This window comes from Amblyomma maculatum, chromosome 10 (genome assembly GCF_055883805.1).
Source record: "Amblyomma maculatum isolate TAMU_Amacu chromosome 10, ASM5588380v1, whole genome shotgun sequence".
NCBI lineage: Eukaryota > Metazoa > Arthropoda > Arachnida > Ixodida > Ixodidae > Amblyomma > Amblyomma maculatum.
In genome coordinates, this window is record NC_139353.1 from 90,213,861 (window position 1) to 90,224,984 (window position 11,124).

The 11,124-nt window shown below is 43.9% G+C and overlaps 1 pseudogene; it reads right to left on the bottom strand.

Moving 5' to 3' along the window:
* Positions 1 to 858: 858 nt before the first annotated feature.
* Positions 859 to 5,456, bottom strand: LOC146176990 (uncharacterized; annotated as a pseudogene).
* Positions 5,457 to 11,124: the final 5,668 nt, after the last annotated feature.

Below are 11,124 nucleotides of genomic sequence, written 5' to 3' on the forward strand. Positions count from 1 at the left end.
GCTTGCCAAGAAAACCAAGCCATACCTCGCAAAGAAAACCCAACGTGGGCAGATTAGGAGGTGGCCCTGTATAGTTCCGACCTAGCGACACAAAGAATCTTGCTAGCGAGAGCTTGGGCAGCGGCAGCAGTCAGCGGAGTCCTGGACTGAGGACCCGACCAACCTCACACTTCACCACTTAACTTATGTAGCCCAAATAAATGTTTTATACTACTACTACAACTAGCATTATACTAAATGCAGCAAACATTTCAAACACTAAAGAAACAAGAGAAAAGCATAATCATCCTATGAGAATGCAAAAAGGCATGTCATTTAAGTTTCGTCAGAGAATTTCATGTCAGCCTATGGGCACAACAGCATTTTTACATTATTTGAACTCATGAATTGTGCAATGCCAGCACATGTTACAAATTCCCATTTGGTCGAAAATATCTGCAGCCCACAACTACAATGTCTTTCATATCCTATCCCGCCGTGGTGGTGCAGTGGTTAGGGTGCTCAACTTTTGTGCCCAAGGATGCGGGCCCGGCCGCAGTGGCCGCTTTTCGATGGAGGTGAAAAAGCAAGGTGCCTGTGTGCTGTGCAATGTCAGGGCATGCTAACGAATCCCAGGTGGTCGAAATTTCCTGAGCCCTCCACTACGTCGTCTCTCATAGCCTGAGTCGCTTTGGGACGTTAAACCCCACAAACCAAACTAAACGTCTCTCATATCTCAAGGTAGAACAAGAGGAAGATGGCTATACAGTACAAAACAGAAATGAACACAGATTGATGGGGAGCTTCAGTTGACAAGCCATGCCATGTTTCGAGTTTCGACAAGAGAACTTGTCAACACCCTGTTGAACCCTTGTTCACTTCTTTCACACCTGATATCCCAGGTCACTTTGGCACAGCAAACCCCATAAAATAAACAAAATATGCATTACTCCAGTATCAGTCCCTTTCTTTCTGATTAGGCACCTCACACAAGTACGAAACATTATCCACATAAAAAACACACACTGCACAGCCACATCATCAGAACAATACAGAGAATTATTTTGAGCAGCAGGTGGATGTTGACATTGCACAATATGAGGCACATCAAACACTAGTGGTGTGGCAAGTAATCTTTGAGTGTGTAAATACACAGAGCCTCCGATTACATAAATTCCAAGTATACAACAATAAAACCCATCTATCATTTTCACATAGCATGAGCAGGTCTTCTTTGGTGTCGAATAATCTGAACTGTGCACAATAATGCTGCCAATCTGAGCACGAAAGTACCTTGACATTTGTGGTATACAGCCAAATTTTAAGTTGAAAATATTTCCAAGGTGTTCAGAAAAAGAAATAGAATGCGGTATACCGAGAGCACATGTCTGATAGGTCCTTTTACACTGAGCCCCAATATTTTTCTTGGCGCAAGCCAAATGAGCAGGAAGTTCCAACTGGCTTTCCAAATCTCGGTATGTTTGATGCATAATGCATCGTTCAGCCACCTGAATAGGAACAAGCTTGGCTGCTGACACAAGCCGCAGTGCACGGCCAACTCCATCCTCAAAAGGAAAAGTTGATGTGCCCCACAGTTGACCAAACATGCGCGTTGCCTTAGGCAGATGTAGCAGCTGGTGAACATTGAACGTCATCGCTGTTTGACTGTACAGCCGAGCCATCTGTTGCACAAACGAGAACAATAATTTTTCAGCTGCACAAATGTCACTTTCACTCACAGTGTCCTTCAGCAACAAAAACACTGCCTTCACAAGGAGTCCAAAATGCACAAGGTAGGCCCGAGGAAGGAGCCCTGATAGGCAAGGGACACTATAAAACAAGAGCCAGTACCGCCACTCAGTTGCCTTCCAATATGCACGCTCCGAGAGGGGTCGTCCGGTTCTAGAAAAGGTTATGGGAGGCTTAATGGCACGTATTCTAGAGTCCAAAAGTCTGATGTGTCGCCCGATGTAGAACTGTGATCCTGTAACTGACAGCCACAGGTCAGCCAGCTGTTTTGTAACGCCCTCCAGTACACAGTGCATATAGTCTGAAGGTAGACCCCATACGAGGTCAAGGCCGTTCAGTTTAAACACTGGGGATGGCCCCTTGAAGCCTTCAAAGGTGTCTTCAGACTGTGCTGCATTTCGCATTGCTTGAAGCACACCCCTATGCGTGCGTTCACAGGCTAGCTGGCCATTGTAAAGGTACTTGACTGTGCCTGTAAAAATTGAAAACATGCTACATTACCATCTACTACAGTCAGATACAACCCAAGTCTGCACTAACCGCCATGCAGAATTCCTCATGATACAAAGTAGGCCACCATTGAAGATTTTGGGGTTACAAAAGTAAAATTTTAAGCTAAGCATCAGGCCAGATTGCAAGCTAAAATTTTATTGCCTCTGGATGGTTTCGTATGGTCAAATATCAAAAACTGCCGTTCAACAAAGTAACACAAATGCACATTCTATAGCTTCCCCTAAACTAAAAACTTTTAACACAGAACCTATCACTAAAATTGTTAAAACATCCCAGAGTAGCACAATAAAGATAAAGGTAATAAAAAAAACACTAGTCAATGAATATGCTTCTCTACAATGTGATATTTGAGTTCAAGTGTTGTGTTCACACCATAAATGCTATAGACAAATGCTGAGTCATGGCTTTGGCTGCACACAAGGGAACTAGGAGTCGCCACTGCTCTTGCCTACTCATGCAATGCCCCGATTTTTTTCCTTTGCTAACATTGTACCCTACTCCTGTGGTTTCCTCCGCATGCACTGTGACTATTATCCCCTCACCATCAACACAACACAGCAACAGGCCCATGAGAGCTGCACTTTGGAATACTATGCGAGAATTTTGTCCGCTCTGATGGAAGCAGAGTGCCATGCCAGGTACAGCCAGTTGTACTACCAAAACCAAGACATGAAACTGCATGGCTAATGGTCATTTTAAGCAGACTGCTACGTCCTCACAGAAAGGCAGCAATAAATGTTCATCCTTCAGCAGGCACGGCTTCAATCTTTACAAGTGTTCGGAAAATGGCAGCAAAATTAGTGCTGGTTCGTGTGCTTGTCTCTTTCTTGATCTGTGTCTGTTCTGCGCTGTTAAACCACCATTATGAAGCAACACCAACCAGCCCAGTCTGCAGTTCTTTTACAGCAAAATTACAATTTTCACTCCTGATATATAGCAGTGCATTTTGACTCTTCAACCGTCGATTTCATCCTCACCATCTGATTATGTTCAAAAAGCATGCAATTAAAATAAACTTCCTTCACTTATATGTACCTAACAGTTAGTAGGCAGGCATACATTGGGTTGGTTTATTTGGTATATCAGTGTTTATTGCTGTGTTGCTTTTGCTTACCAATAAGTTTGCAGCTTCATAGTGTCATTATGACACCAAATTGTTGTTATTACTGTGGACCCATTGGAAATGAAACGCCCTTATGAAGTATAATAATGAAAGAAACTTACCATCGACACATGTACCTTCCTCAAGGCACCAGCTGCACCCATAATAACCATTAAATTGTTTCATGTTGAGGATGGATGCCCTTGCCGGTGAATTCACACAGCAGAGAATCGCATGGACTGAAGACTTTACGATGGTGCCTGTATGGGACCACACAATTGTACCAATATTTTGCAGTTCCTCAACAAACTTCAGCATAAAAATATGCATTGGTGGATGTTCCTTTGCGAATCAAAGTCCCGTGAGGGTCACATTTCGCCACCGAAGCTCGAAGGGAAGCTCATTCACCATCACTTGAATGGGCCAGATGGAGCTTTTTGATGACTCAAAAACAGGTGCTCCATCAGTGTTGAAAGTAAGAGTGATGTCACTCCATGTCATGCTGAGTTGACGGCGAATACTCCTGTACAGGTCACCATCAGTAATATCTCTGTATATTCCTAGCTCCCGGATAAGTGTAGACAAATTCTGAAGATTTTGAAAAAGAACTGAGCAAGAACGCCTGATCAAATCTGATAACTGTTGCTTGAGGTCGAAAATCACAAAGAAGCTTCCAACTCCTATTAAAGTTTTTACAGTAGTTTTGATGTGACAGTTGCCACAAGTGACCTCACTGCTGCTGGACATTTCATGAGTGCTTCCATGATACTCATGGCAGCGCTGACAGAATAAGTGTAGCCTCAGTGCCTTTTTTTTGTCTTTCTATAACTTCCTCAGCATATACGGGGTAGGTGGCACTACTTCTTTTCCAAAGAGGGCATTCAAAAGTATGAGAAGACCTTTTACTTGCGACCAAGTAAGCCCTGCCGTGACAATGTAAGACAAAATCAACAGCAGTGCTAGTGCTTTAGTAGTTGGCTGATGTGGCAATGCTTCCTTTGAAAGGTTCCCAATGTAGGTGTCGAAATCATTACAAAAGTCTTGCTGTTCAGCTTCATCTTCAACATTCTCATCATCCTGTTCCATGCTTTCATTGGCATTGCATGCCGCAGACTCTTCGTCAGAGTTGTAGTGTGCTTGAGACTCATGGTCACTACTGTCAGAGTCGGCAGTGTCATCTGCATATGCAGGCTGCATTTCAGCATCACCTTGTGTTGCCTCTGTACTACTTGGACTTGAGCCTTCAGTGACATGAACCAGCGCCTCCTCTGCATGAACACTTGCGGATTCATCTGTACCTGCATTCTGGTTGTCCTGCAAATGAAAATAAACATAATGCAGCTTGCCGTTTTCTCCGTAAGCATTGCAATTTCCATTCTTTGCAGCGAATTACAGCAACCACACATTTCATGGATTTTATTGCCCAGAAAAATAAACTGCAACCTGGTTCTAAAATTGGGACATTTGTAAGGGTGGCGGAATCACCGTGCCCACTTATATATTAAATCGGCGCCTCTGCAGTAATTGCGATGCCAATCCATGTGTTTAAATTGTAACTCTAAGGAAAAAAAAATCTTGCTGAGATCTTACATCATTAATAGGATAAAGCACACCTACCTGAACAACAGCTGAAGTCTTTTTGGCTCTTTTGCTTGCATTGGCGACAGTCTGTCTAGGGACTTCAACACTTGTTCCCGGTTCGAGATAGCGCCTGTAACGCTGTCGCCGCTTTCCTGGCATCGCAAAATAAAGCGAGTTCACCGCGTACAGAGCGCCAGCCTTTCGCGCACTTTTACCGTAGACACGGTTCCACTAAGAATGAAAAGGCTATCTCTCAGCAGCTAGAAATATCGCAAGAGGACAAAAGGATCGATGCGGTGTTTGGCTAACGGAATGATAAAAGAAGCTAACGGAAGTATGAAGGAAGTTTCCTTTAGGTTGGTTCGGTGTCTTCGGCTGAGACACATGAAACACTGCCTCTGCGCTGGAGCATAGGAAGTGGCGTCAGACACGATGACGCGCGCACACCAGTGGAACGTGCGCTGCGTGCGCCGAGTGTCTCAGCATGAGCAGCGCGCGGCTCACTTACAGCCCGCGGGATGAAACAGGCCATCGGGATAATAAGGCCGACCGCACGCATTTTTTTTTTATTCGTAGAGTCTTGCTATTGATCATTGCAGGAGGGAAGCACGTATTGCTGTGTTAACAGCGTCGTCTGCTAGCACGCGCTGCACGACGGGAATGCACCACACCGGCCCCGCCCAGCCCTGCCTCTAACGGTGCTAACGGCACTAAGATGGGCGTGTTCGTTTCTCTGAGTCCTCTGCCCGCTCTTCGTCGCTCGCTGCTCTCTCTGCCCGTCTTTGTTTGTTTCTTCGCTTGTACTGCTTTCGGTGTTTCTACACGCTTTAAGGCCATCATCAAGATCGACATGTATTGTTTAGTCGAATACCGGTGTGACTTAACGGTAGCTGTGGTTCAGCATACTGATATCGAGCACTTTTCTCCGAACAATGTGGCCGATTTTGATGCGGCAAAAACATATCAGGCCTACTGGCATGGTAACGACACCACCCAAGGAGGCTATTACGACGCGAGAATTCTGCATCTGACCGGTAAGTGTTATGCGTATACATTATTTACCGCGCGCGCGCATTATGACTTGTACAATTTAGGTTGCCATAGTGAGCTCTGGTGAAGTGACGTGCACAGCCGATGTGATGCGCGACCCACGGTGCATTTCATCGCATGTGAAGTAACCCAGGTGTTGCGCGCGAGTGGATAGATCCCTTATTTTCTTTTATACAAACTGTGCAGTTCGTCTCGTAATTGTGCATATGTGCCGTCGAGAGATTTCCATTGGGGCACACTTGATGCTGTCGCGTGTACATACATAGCTGAGACTGGGAAGTGATCGAGCTAGCTGCAGCGGAATAGCTCATATATGAACCTGATCAAAACTGCATGCGTACGCATGTATTGCCTATATGAACTGCAGTAAACAATCTGGCGTTAAAGAAAGACTAATTAGCCAGCAATAATAAACCGCGGGTGGACTTCGAATACTGTAACACAGTGCAAATTCTGCAATCTTCTATTTGCAAAATGTGTACTCGTGCATGTAGGGCAACATATCTATAAAGCTATATATACCACGGCTCATGTCATATCATTCTTGACAATGCTGTTGCCTGTGCATTCCATGTCTTAGTTTTTTCCAGCACATGTGTAACTTGAAGCATATGGTCGGCACCATATAGGGCAATTCACTTAATTATACTCATGACCACTTGCTCTCATGCCCACTCACATTTACAGTAACCACTACAGTGATATCAACTCATTCGAACTTACACTCAACTACATGTGGACTCATGAGTCAGTGCACATGCCAACCTGTGACATGAATACATACATTATCTGAGCTAGACCATTGGCTTTGGCATTTTGGTGCCGACTGTGGGATGAAGAGTTCTTGAACACACAGAAAACTACCGATTGCAACATTTGCTTAGTAACTGCTGACGTCATATCCGTACGCTTAAACACTTCTAGATAAGTGTATTTTTGTGTTTCGCAGGCACACATACACTGCCTCTATTGCCTTCAGGTTTTCAGGTATTTTAAATTCATATAATTTGGATTTGGCAATAGAGCCTTGAGGGCTTGTTACTTTTGCGTTTGAGGTGGCAATTCATGTCAGCAAGTGTGAAAGCTATTCCCCATTGAAACACTCCAAATTGATTGTAGATCCTGAATGGCCACTCCAATGTTTAGGGGAGTTCCCCAAGTTAAACATTTGCGGTAAGAGAGTACTTATTCATTAGTATTGACACAAGTGCAGCCATTACAGCTACAAGGGAAAAGTATACAGCTTTCACAGAAACATTCTAAAATATTAGAAGGGAAGTGCAATCTGGTTCAGCGTTTGAACTTGCACTACCTGACTGGGGCAGTCACTCTACTTACTGAGCTAAGCAGAATGGATAGCATATGGCAGGGCAAGAGCAAATTGACCAATTTGCCACGAGTTCACCAATTTGATCGTCCTTACCTTGTGCTAGCTGTCCTGGTAAACTCGAATAGTAGTGATGGTCCCAGTTAAGCATGGTCACAAGTTCAACCCTTGAACCAGGAGAGATTTTGCAATTTTTGTATGGAAGCTGGGAAGGTGTCCTTTGTACTAGTCATGTGGCTGCACATTGTTGGATATTAATGAGTAATTACTTCATTATGAACGATGCCTTGCTAGCTACACTGCTTGCCATGATGCTTTCATACATAAGGTGGCACTACACACAAGCTCTGTTGGGGGCACTTAGTGGCCCTACTCCGTGCACCACAATTGCAGACCACTGGACACCGTGCTGGCCTATTCGAGGTCAAGTTAACTGTGGCAACCCCAAGTTGTGCCTCTTGCCATAGCTGTTTTGAAAGAAATTCCAGTAGCTGATCGCCCTGCTTTGGTTACCTAAACCACCTTTCTGCTATTGCAGAAACGGAAGAGGAAATGGCGAACCATGCAGAGAAACGCCGCAGAAGGGCAGTACTACCCAGCAGCATGAAGAGGACGACCAGAGAAAAGGAAAAGGTTGGTAACTGCACCTTGTTTACTGCAAATTGTTTCATATCCTAATGCTAGATTGCAAAACAGCAGCACTCTTCTTACCATGCCAGTGTCCTGTCTATGTTGCTGGAGACCAAATGGTGGCAGTAAAGGGGATGGGATGGATGCAGATGCAAAGGTATGATGTGAGCTCTAAGCACAGATGTCAGATCTGCTTCTTAAATGGGGAAAAATGACATATCTCTACTAATAAAGTGATTCTTTTTCACAAGATGTGGCACTTTCTAAGAAATGTGAAAACATCAGACTGCTGTATAAAAATTTGGTTTAAAGTATGAGCAGTTTGGCCTTATAAGCTGTCATCTATCATCTGCCACAAAGGGCAATCATTTATCGGTCGACATTAATCCTCCCAACATATGTGACATCATCATGCTTTTATCTAAACTGAAGACACGAGTTTGTGAGCTCTTATATTTGATCAGCCCGATTGCTAGAGATGCAGGTGCAACACTGGCAAGCACAGTTTGGAATTGTTTTTCTTTTTTTTGACAATTCTTTGGCATGTCAGTGCATGCAAAACCAAAGGTGTTGAGCAAGGTGTTGATAGAAGTAGATTATAGGCTTGACCAGCCTTTTATAACGAGAGTGTTGAGTATAGTTAGCCTTTAACTGTGAAAGCTATCATTATGTCATGGTTAGATTATGAGATTGTTGTAGTTTATTAAAAGATGACAGTTGATACTTAGGGGCATAACGCAGGTCTTGCCTTGTGTTTATTCGTTTTGCATTCACAGGTGTTCATATTCAAATTTTACTGCACATTCAGGCCCCCTTATTAAATCGGACTTTATTTGTTGATCTTTAAAATGCTGAAAGGTCAACTCTGGGGATTTTTTCAAAGTTGTGGGTTAGGTACAGTATATTTCCCAGAAAGGAAGAGGGGGGGGGGGGGGCTTGCAATTTTATGCAGTGTGGTGACACAGTTATGTGAGAGCGCTTCATTCAAAATTGAGTCAAAGCTACTAACCCTGCAAAACTGTCTAGCCAGGCTAGAGCCCTCACGCAGCCTTTTTCTTTGTTTTGTGGGCATGGGTACCTCGAACGCAGACAATTTCTTCACGGACCCCCATTTGAGAAATACTGAGAAAAGAATTGTTTCTAGTTGGGCTGATTACTACTGTTTCATTACACTGGTTTTTGCAGTGCACAAAGATGGGGCCAATATTTAGGTAGACAAATACAGCAAGTCCCATGTTGTCTCTGGCACAGGATGCAATTTTCTAGATACCATACTGAGCAATTTTTTAATGGCAAGAGCAGCTGCCTGAAACTGCTTGTTGCCAGTGGCCATGCTCCAGCTAATGCAGTGCTGATATTAGACATTATTGGAAAAACACTTTTTTCACAATTATTGGCTATAATAGTAGTTAAAATGACACTTTGTTCATAAACTGCATAACGCTAAGTGATATGGGCCCTTTCCAAAAATCAATGAAAAGGAAGGGATCACTAGATGCCGTACCATGGTAGATGCAGTGTCGCACTCGCTGCTTATGTTGTTCTATGAGGCATATGTAAGCTGTATTTAGCTCAAGGTATGCATGCATGACAAATGGAATGAGATCATGACTTGTTCACAACAGATACTTATGGCTCATGGTGGTTTCAGTGTTTTTTTCAAGAAGCCAACTCAGGAATATGTGCATACATTCCAGTGAAAGTTCTAAGTTGCATGTGGGCACTCCTGATAATTATGATTGCAGGTAGCACAGCCAACAAAAAAGCTCCGCAAGGAGGTGCAGCGGAAGCATGAGATGGAGCTTGTGGATTCAATGGAGGACAACATACAAGAGGAAACCTCCAAGTGCAGATGTGCAGCCTTAGAAGAAGAGGTGCGCACACTGCACAAAGAGCTAGGAATAATTAAGCAACGGCTCGCAGAGAAGGATGCTGCTGCTAATGGACCTAGCAGCTGCACAGCTGAGTGTGAAGAATTAAAAACCGAAGTAAAAGAACTTCGCCAACTCAACATTGAGCTGCAGAAGAGCCTAATACAGAAAATTTTTTCATCTGGTGAGTGTATAATCTGGTTGCATGCAAGCATGGACAAGTCAGCTGGCAAGCAGATAAGGGATGCTTTAAGAGTACTGGGAGAAAACGTATTAGTATTAATAATGCTGACAACATAAGTTGGAGTTCTGGAGTTAACTTCCCATTAGAGCACATTGTGAAGGAAAATGGGACTGCAGTGGCATGTTCAAACTCGAGGCAGGATCGATAGATAATGGGAGAGGTATTTGTCTTTTTATGAAACGAACAAAGTTGAATATTATAATGTGGTGCTAAATGTTGCCTTTGAGATGCATAGCATCTAACATGACCTTTTACGTCAAAATTTCAGAAAGCAGGGTGATATATGCAGCATCGATGGATGTGCATGTTAGTGCAGCACCTCCTGAACGGGCTCAGAAAAAGAAAGGCAAGTGAGCTTTACGAACTCATCTGGAATCCTGTTTGTTTTGCTTATCTGGTATGGTACAGTGGCTGGGTAGCAGTAGTGCTTAAAACGGCACCTTTATTGTCTTAATCTAATTGATGAAATGGCCTGTACAGATTTGCAGGATTACACAATGGAATGGATAGAAGTGTTGCGCTTGTGTCGTGTGTTGTGTTTTATCTTCCCCCTTGGGCAACTCAACTAGAATTGCGCAAGTCTCCAAATATGATCAACATACTGGCCCCTGTGTTAGCGTTGTTGGCCTGTACAGGCACTCACAAATTTGTTCAGAGCACCACACAGGTGGCCACCGGAAGACAAATACAGCCACAATCTGTGCATGCGTGGCCTCCTTAACAAGTGAGCCTCAAGCCTCATTCCCTAGCAGACCTAGACTACCATTTCTCGGTGTTACACAGGGAAGTGAGGGGTAATGAAGCTTGCGTAACTAACACTGAATGAGTCTTGGGGCATGATTGCTGAACTTGCACAGCATCGTTACTGAGAAGGCTGCATACTTGCCACAGTCCGCGAGCCAAAATGTGACTCGCTGTAAACGCAGTGCAGCATGAGTTATGTCATCTCATACCCCTCACTTTTGCAATGCCGAGAAGGCCCCTAGCATTTCCCAAGTAGGAGCAGCACAGCTGTAATCTAGGTTTGACTGTTGATTGCATTAACATGTTTCACCACCAAGCGGCTACCTGGGTAGCG